Below are 8,608 nucleotides of genomic sequence, written 5' to 3' on the forward strand. Positions count from 1 at the left end.
CTAGATATTGTTACAAATTCTCACACACAGAGGGCAGAAGTCCCGTGATGTGGATGTTGGCCATAAGATGCAGGTTAGGCCTTCTGCAAGTCACTTGCAGAAAAAAGTGAATCGGAAGGGTTGGAATTCTTACTTATTTTTTAATGGTCTTGTGTCTAAGAGCTGCTTCCCAAATCAGGATGAGTATAAAATGAGACATTTGCCCATGGATTTGACTGGTGGTTTCTCCAAAATAGGCTTTGGGAGGAAGACAGGCACAGAGAATGTCCCATTGCAGTGTGGAGGCTGAAGCTTTAGATACTGCATTCCAGATACAGGTTGTAATTTATTAAGTTGGGGTTTTAAAAAAAAAAAAAAAAAAAGAAAAAAGGCAAGAAGCTGAATGTATGCAGCTTTTTAAAGGAGAACAACAGCTCCTACTATCAGCAGTTTGTTGGTAAGTATCTTAGGCAATATAAATAACTTCTTCTACATTAGGTATTTGCCTCCCCTATAGAAAACCTAACAAATCTTTGTTTCATTTCCAGAAACTAAAGAACAGAAAATGGTCTTAAAATTCATTTAATTTGATCTCTTATAAGAACACAGCAATAAATACCAAGACCAAGCTATTTATAAAGGAGGAAAATAAAAAGTGAGTCAGGGAAAATGACAAAGAGTACAGGCCTGCAAAAGTTTGACATTTTTCCCAGGTATGTCATAGATCTCTGCTTTTAAAAGTTCCGCTGGGCTGTTTCTTTTGTGTGTGTGTGTTTAGTTTTGGTTGGGTTTTGTTGTTGTTTTAGGTTTTTTTTTTAATTACCTGATGCACAAAGGGTAGAGGGAAGTAGCAATAACAGCAGTGCCCGTGAGCCAGACTGAAGAAGCAGTTAAGCCTTTCCTTGTAGGAAAATCAGGTATGGAATAAGGCGGGAGGGCTCCTCTGTATAAGATGGTTCATAGAGGAGGAATCTGAGGGAGAAGAGCGGTGGGAAATTGGAGGAAACATGAGTCAGCTGTGGGAGGACTTCAGTCTAATTCTGCCTTTTGTTTTGCTGTAAGAAATGGGGATCGATGCCAGTATATCTCTGCAGACAAGCAGTGGGTTTTCAGTGCATCCTACTATAATCCATTTTTGAGCGTGTGTATTATTGATGAACTATGGTTCCTACTGGGGTTGTCTTGTATTGTCCGTGCTCCAACAAGTATGAGGAGAGCAACAGCCCTTCCAAGAAGTGTTTGTATTGTGGTCACTTGAGACAAGAATCTCAATTTTATCTTCGCAAACGCAGGTTTATCATTAAAAGTTTGGCACTCGCCTTTCTTCAGATGTCCACGTGAAGGGTTAAAAAATCTGCTTATTTTTAAACTGTGTCATAGTATGAATGGATTTCTCTCTGCGTAGAGTATTTGAATTACGATCATTCCAAGTAAAAGCAAAAAATGCTACAGGCCTGTGCAAATTGGGACACTGACATAGCTAAGGGGATCTTTTTGGCAATAAGTTGCTAATTTAGTCAATCCAGTCAGGTCTTCTACCTTGATGTATGGTAAACATAAGACTGAAACAGCCATTAGAAGAGGGGCATTAAGTAAGTGCACATTAGTGAGAATGGGAGTAATATGAAAATGTGAGAAACGCTAACAGTAAACTAACATTTCCATCCAGTATACAGTTAATATATTAGCTTTAAAATATTATAACTGAGTCCTCATGGAAGATACTGGGCAGCTAACTATTAATCATATAGTTTGTATAACAGTTTCAAAATCAGAGTATTTATTTTCTTCTAGTCGTGCTGGGATGTTTAGACACAGGAGAATTTTAATTATGTATCTGATCCTGTGCGTATGATAACAGTCATGGATGGTAGCAGCCACTCTTGGCTCCAGTTACTATCTTTTCATAGGTGTTTTTTGTTCAAATTATGATTAAATTAAGTCTCTCTTTATTTCACATGTATTACTGGATCTTAAAGCGTATCATTGACAGTATGTGCTGTAGCCTTCTAAGGTTTTCAGGGCTTGTGACAGCAAGACATTTTGAGTAAAGTGACATTGTTTATCATCCTCTCCCTTCTGTCTTGGCCACTAGTGTGATTTGTCTGTGTATTATTTGTGTGTCACGGTTTTTCTGCAGCAACAGGAGGTAAATGGTACGATATTGAATAAAAGCTGAAGCACCGTTGTTTTATCATGTGATTAGGTCAAATTGGTAACTCGTTCAAAGCTCTAGGAGAATAAGGTCTGTTCTGTAAGTAAAGCAGCTTTGGTGGTTTCTCCCGGAGATTTGTGGTTGGTCAGCACATAGAAATTACTATCCCTACAGCTTTGGTGACAGAAAAGAGTAAGTGAATGCTTTTTATTTGCTTCACTGCAAGGTCCAGCAACTTTGTTTAAACAGCCAGAGAGGTGGTTTGACCAGTCGATGGACTTTGCACTGAAGGAGTGGAAGAGAAAGCTTGCGTGTTCTGAGAGAATTGGAGTGTCGCAATTCTGGAACCAGCTGGTGAAAAAAAAAAGAAAAAGGTAGTAAGAAGTGCTTGGCCAGGCATTGTTCTTTTCTTTTTGATGTGAACTGTGCAAGTTCTCTTCCAGTTTCAGTTGGGGTAGCAGGGCTCTCTGCAGGGTGCTTCCAGGGCTGTTTTCTTATCCTAAACTGTGGGCTTGGCAAAACACAGCATAACTGAGTTTGGTGGCCCCAGCACATTGTACAGTTGTATAAAAGGTGAGTTACAGTTTCCTGCTTGTAGAATCCATAAATAATAAGCCTGACCCTCTGCTCTGGAACACGAGCCTTACACTCAGTGTAAATATAATTGGTATGTGGCTGTTTTCTAACAAAGTCAAAACAAATGGTCAAAATCAGGGATTCAGTTATGCTTGGCAAATCCATTTAGAGTTCTCACTTTTTCCCCTTCTATCTATCAGCTCCGTCTGTCCCATTAAGCTGGTGCCACTGGTGGCTGCTTACTTTGGGAGCAGAGACATGAAACTTGTCCCTGATAGACCACTGCAAGTTACTACCTCACCATGCTTCAGCTGGAGCTCCACAGGCTCTCCACAATGTATAAACCGGTGAGAGCTGCTCCCCTAATTCTCTGTGAACTTATCTAAAGCCACTTTCAGTAGTAACACAAGTCAGTGAATTTGTGTTGCAATATACAGGAGTTCACATTGGGTCGGTTACTGCAGCTCACCTGAGAAATGCTAATTCCCAGCTGGGGAGATGGTAACTTTCAATTATTTGTGTCTGATTGTACTTGCTCATTCTGGTTGAACAGGTTTCTGGTGTGTAGATGACTGGTGAGTCTGTACTGTTCTGTGAGGAGCCTTTATCCAAACAGTGTTGCTGGGACCATGCTGTCCCACGCACGGTTAGGCCTGCTGTGATCCATCTCTGATATATAATAATTCTTGAAAGTCCCAGAAAACGTCCACAAGAAGAAAGGTTAAAAAAATCCAGTTAAGACAAAATTTTCTCATATTTATTAAGACTGAGAAGCAGAGGCTCGTCCCTGTGTTTTTGGTGACATCACTAATAGTCTTTGCCCCCTGTACACTTCCTTACGGTAAGGCATCTCAAGGAATTCTGTCCCTGGCTCCCTTTGCAGCCCCTGTGCGTGGATTCCTGCTCGGAGTGTGGGATGTCCCACCAGAGGTCATTGTGCACCAGCACAGGCTCGGCACGTGTCCTCCTGCCCTTCACTTGCCATTGCCCTGCTTGCCTTGGTCCCGCCGACAGACTGGTATTCCAGCCCAGGAATGGAAGGATTGCTCTCCTCAACAATGCACCCTTTGTCCATTCAGTCAGTCGGCCAGAAGCTTCTGTCCTGGGAACTTGTTCCAGTCTCTTCAAAAATGCAAGGGTGGAATCCTCATGGATTTCACGTCAGTAGAAAATACTGAAGTTTGCCCTTGGGGAGTCAATCGTAGTCTTGCCCGAGCAAGATGGGAAATTAAGACTGACCAGAGCAAATTTGGGAATAGTCTGCTCGGTGTCATGAGGGAGAGTGTCAGTCCTCTCTAGCCCACGGAGTCCAGCCCTGAGCAAACCTCCCCTGCTCTTCAGTACAAATAGCAGAACACGTTTCTTAGTGATAAGGCAGATTCACCGTGGGAGTCCTCTCAGCTTCCTTCATGTCTGTCTAGCGTGTCAGAAAGCCTTTTGCAATCCAATAGCGTCTGAACAGCTGCTCGTTTTCTTAAATCTGAGATTAATAAAGGTGGAAGAGAAAGTTCTCTGATTTTTGTAGGACAGTTTCCATGTTAAACACATACGGGACTTTGTAACTTCACGCAATGAAGTAGAGGGGAATTGATAATGTTTTAACTGTGAGTTAAAAAATAGTAATTTCTGTGACTGAAGCTGTTGATTTTCCCTTACGTGAGTATCTTTATGTGACAGTGAACTGTATGTCAAAATGTCATTTGTCTCATCCTTTGTGAATGGAATGGAGCAACATTTTAAGGGCTACTGTTTAAAATGTTCTCTTTTCATCAACTTCAGCACTGCAATGAATACAGGCATTGTTGACATTTAAGTGGGGAAAAAACAAAAGAGTAACTGTTCTAAATAACTGGAATATTTTTCTGAATTTTTATGGTAATTATTAATTGCTATGCTTTTTCAGAAACAGCCATAAAGATTGGGTTCAATAGACCCTTGCAAGTACAGCAATAAGATTGTATGTATATGTAAATGTAAGCTGTGTTGACATACACTTAATCTTTAAAGCATATGTTGTTATGGGAAGGCATTTGAAATCTTTTAAAAAAAAAAAGTTTGGTATGAAAGGATAGCCTTCTGTAGTCTGATGTGTTTGAGATGTAAAATTGGCATTTGGAATGGAGAGTCTGTTAAATCCTTTAGAAAAGTGGGATCTAAATTCTTTTGAAAGTAAGAAATTGGATAGTAGTATTCTGTAAGAATCACTGAAAATTGACTATGAAATAGAGTCACAAATCAATATTTTTATTTCCTATATCAGCACTTAAAATGTGAAGAATAATTGGAACATTAAACATTTCTTGCGTTTAGAACATTTTATTTTCTAGGTTTGGACTCCTTTGAGTTTTTCTAAAAAAAATTGAAATTGAAGCAGCTTTTTTCCTTTGTTTCTTTCAGGAACACGTATCATTTTTCAGTCCCTTGACCAAGCATTGATCTACGGTAGAGAAAAGAGCAGCACCCCATCTTTTCAATTAATATGCCTCCATCTTTATAAGCAACACATCCTCCAACTTTTGTCTTTTTGGTAATGATATTTAAAGGCTTCATCACACAGGGGTTTTTTTTGGTTTTGGGGGTTTTTTTTGGTCGATTGGGGTTTTTTTCTTTGGTGTTTTTTTTGTTTTTGTTTTTGTTTTTTTACTTTTTAAGGTCTTGTGTTCAATTATATCCCCTTCATTTGTGCCCAGAATAACTGGAAACTACGGGTGCTCTCGCATTCAAATACTGGTTGGCTGTCCAGCTTCCAAGTTCATTATGAAAAAAGCTAGACAGCACTTTACATAAAGGTATTCATCAGTTTCTCACTTTGTTATGATACAAGTTTCCATTTTGCCTTCTCTCTCCCCATAATCAGAGGAGACCTGAATGTGGGTAACAGCCCACGTTATCCTTTATCATCGTCTTTGTCCTCAAGCAAACACTTAATTGGCATGAGTAAGTGAATCAGATCCTGAGCAGCAGACTTGCCTGAAATTGTGGTTGTTGAATTTAAATACTCTTTCTGCTGTATGCTTCTAATTAAACCCTACAGTTCTTACAGGAGACTCACAGAAATTCTTGAAAACTTAAGTTTGTAAATTCTTCCAAGAAGTAGGGCCATTCTCTCCATCCTGCTGTAGTTGGTGGGAGCATTCTAGATCACCTAGAAATGGATCAAAATAGATATTTTTCTTTTGCTGTTCCTTGCTATAAAAGTTCTTTATAAGAGTTTCAAAGCTGCATAATTTGTTAAAAAGACATTTTAGTCACCATAACTATGTCGCAAAGCTGATTTCTGCGTGACTGCACATCACGTTATTAGATAGGGAGCCAACAGTAAAGCTTTGTGTGTCATCAGACTTCCTTCATCGGTGCTGTTTATAATCTCCCCTGCAGCCCTGCACACCTTGCAGAACCAGGTTTTGATACATTTACCTCCAGTAATATCTGTCCTGTATTTTTCAGTAGAACTGCTTTTGGAGCAAGGTTACTGTTCCGTGTGCATGTAGGAGTGCCACTTGGTCCTAAGTCTTTTTGCTGAATGAATTATGTTAATTATGTCTTTGTAATTGGCATTTTTCTTACGCCTCCTGTGCTCAACTTCGTGGAGGTTAATTCGGGGAAAACACTGTGGAAGGTGAATATGGTGTCTTGCAATCTCATCCTGAGCTCTTTCCCCTGCAGTCTAAGGAATTAAACCAGCTAAGAACAACTGTAATGGCCACACGAGATTGCTGTATAAAAGTATAAATAAATTAATTGTGTGTATATTAATAATTATGTGAAAGTATGTCTGTGCTTTAGGAAAGCGTTTTATAATAATGTTATTGTAAGAAATACTAAAAGTTGTATAGCATTTTTCAACATCCTTTGATACCAGATACTGTTCAACAGTCCACATGCCCATGCCCATGGAGAAACTGGTGTGTTGTGGTTGTGGTCACCACAGGGAAACGTGGAGGGAAAGGCAGAGATCCAGGGTAGAGTGTTTATCACTTAGAAATAAAATGCAAGAATAAAAATCTTATTAGCAGCTCACGGTGCATTAGCCGTGGCTCGCTCTGTTCCCTGCAAGCAGTATTTTGACAAATTGTTCTCAGATGGAAGGTCTAATGTTCTCGTTAACTGATTGGTACACCTCCTATTGGAAAATGTTTGCAGTTGTAAATTCTCTCAAGATTATGTTGAACCATTGCAGCATTATTGACTGCGTCACTGTGTTTCAACAACCATGCAAAAATAAATTATTTTTAAAAATGAATTCACACATTTACTGATTTGCAGTTAAAGTATTTTGGCAATGCATCAAAAAAGTCTAGCACCAAACTATTCCAGAGGTAGGGAATAAATTATTAAAAGGTATCATGGAAATTCCCATTGACCCATGCATTATATATTTTTTATTAGGTTCTTAAAGGCAGCTGTCAAAACAGACACCTGTGACTCAGAACTACCTTTTTTTTTTAACATCTTCCACCAAGAAAGAAATCTCTGTTTGTCACTTCCTACTGTTGAACAACAATATGAACTTTCAAAGGCTAGCATTTTGTTACAGTTTGAATAGATTAAGCCCAGAGACTTAAGACTTCCTTATCTGAAAAATTTAACAAGAGCTTCCACTCTTAGAACTCCATTATTGAGTACTTTACTGCTTTTGTCAGTGAAACATGAAGAAATGTTTGTGTGCCGTAAGTTTGTGGTTTCTAGTTCCCTGTACCAATATTTCACAGCCTAAAATGAAGTCCATTGTTTATTCATTTGTATACGATGAACAAACTGAAGAGTGCCCTACCTTCACGTGTGACAGATACGGATAAAAGAAGGCTAACTTGAACTGCAGCGGGTAGCAGGCATCCTGCTCTTTACACCTGCTGGAATAGAACTCGTAGAACAGGCTACAGTTTCACAGAGGAGTGTGTTTTGCAAAACTACCACCAACAGTTCAATAATCTGAGAACTCAACATGAACTTTTGTGTCACTTGTGATACCTGTATTATTTGGGTTTTAATGTGGACTGAGTTTGCGTATCGTGGAGGCCAGTTTGCCTTTGTGTCTGCTCCTATTGAAATCAGTCCAAAAATAACGATTCAGTTTTGTCCTAATAATTCAATATGTTGTCCTAATACACTATCGTTGAGTGAGAATCATCAAAATATTTCCTACTTAGTAGAGAATTATGTTGGATCTCTCAGCTGTTTCCTGCAAACAGCGGGGAAAACTTTTATTACCCTGAAAGCGAATTTCTTATTTCATTCCAATAAAGAAAAAATGCCTACTGCTATAATAAACAGCTCATATAAGACATCATAGGGAAATTTCAACCAGATGTGGTTGTTAAAGCCATATGTCCCAGTAACAAGCAAGAATGTTGGTTGAATTGTTCATCCATGGTCACGTATGAGGTCTGTTCTCGGGTTAACTTAAAAAATAGAGATGGTGGGTTTGATTTTTGTAAGGGGAAAGGTTTGCATTCTGTGCCTCCCCAAAGGGTGATATATCCTGTTGCAGGGAATACAGGTAGTGTTTGTTTTGTGGTGGGAGGCATTGGGGGGGTTTCACAGCTCGGGCCTTGGGGCACAGACAGTGCTGTTACCCAGCTGTACCCCTCTTGCACCAGAACCGTAATGCTGGTCAACACACACACACAGTCCACGCTGCGTTTTTCTCCTCAAGGACAGTCGCCATTTCTGGATCTTTCTGCTGTTCGCATCTGTGTCAACCTGGGCGGTGGGTCAGGCAGTGTCCGATTGGTGGATGGGCCCTGGAGGCGGCTCCGGGGCAGGGTGTGTGGAGGGGCTTTCTCTGCTCTCCCTGCCGCCGCAGGCCCTCGGAGGAAGGGCGGCGAGGCTGGATTTCACCTCAGCGGGCCCGCCGCCATCTTCGCCACCGGCTCCTCCGAGCCGCTCCCGCCTCGC

This window comes from Calidris pugnax, unplaced genomic scaffold (genome assembly GCF_001431845.1).
Source record: "Calidris pugnax isolate Ruff unplaced genomic scaffold, ASM143184v1 scaffold177, whole genome shotgun sequence".
NCBI lineage: Eukaryota > Metazoa > Chordata > Aves > Charadriiformes > Scolopacidae > Calidris > Calidris pugnax.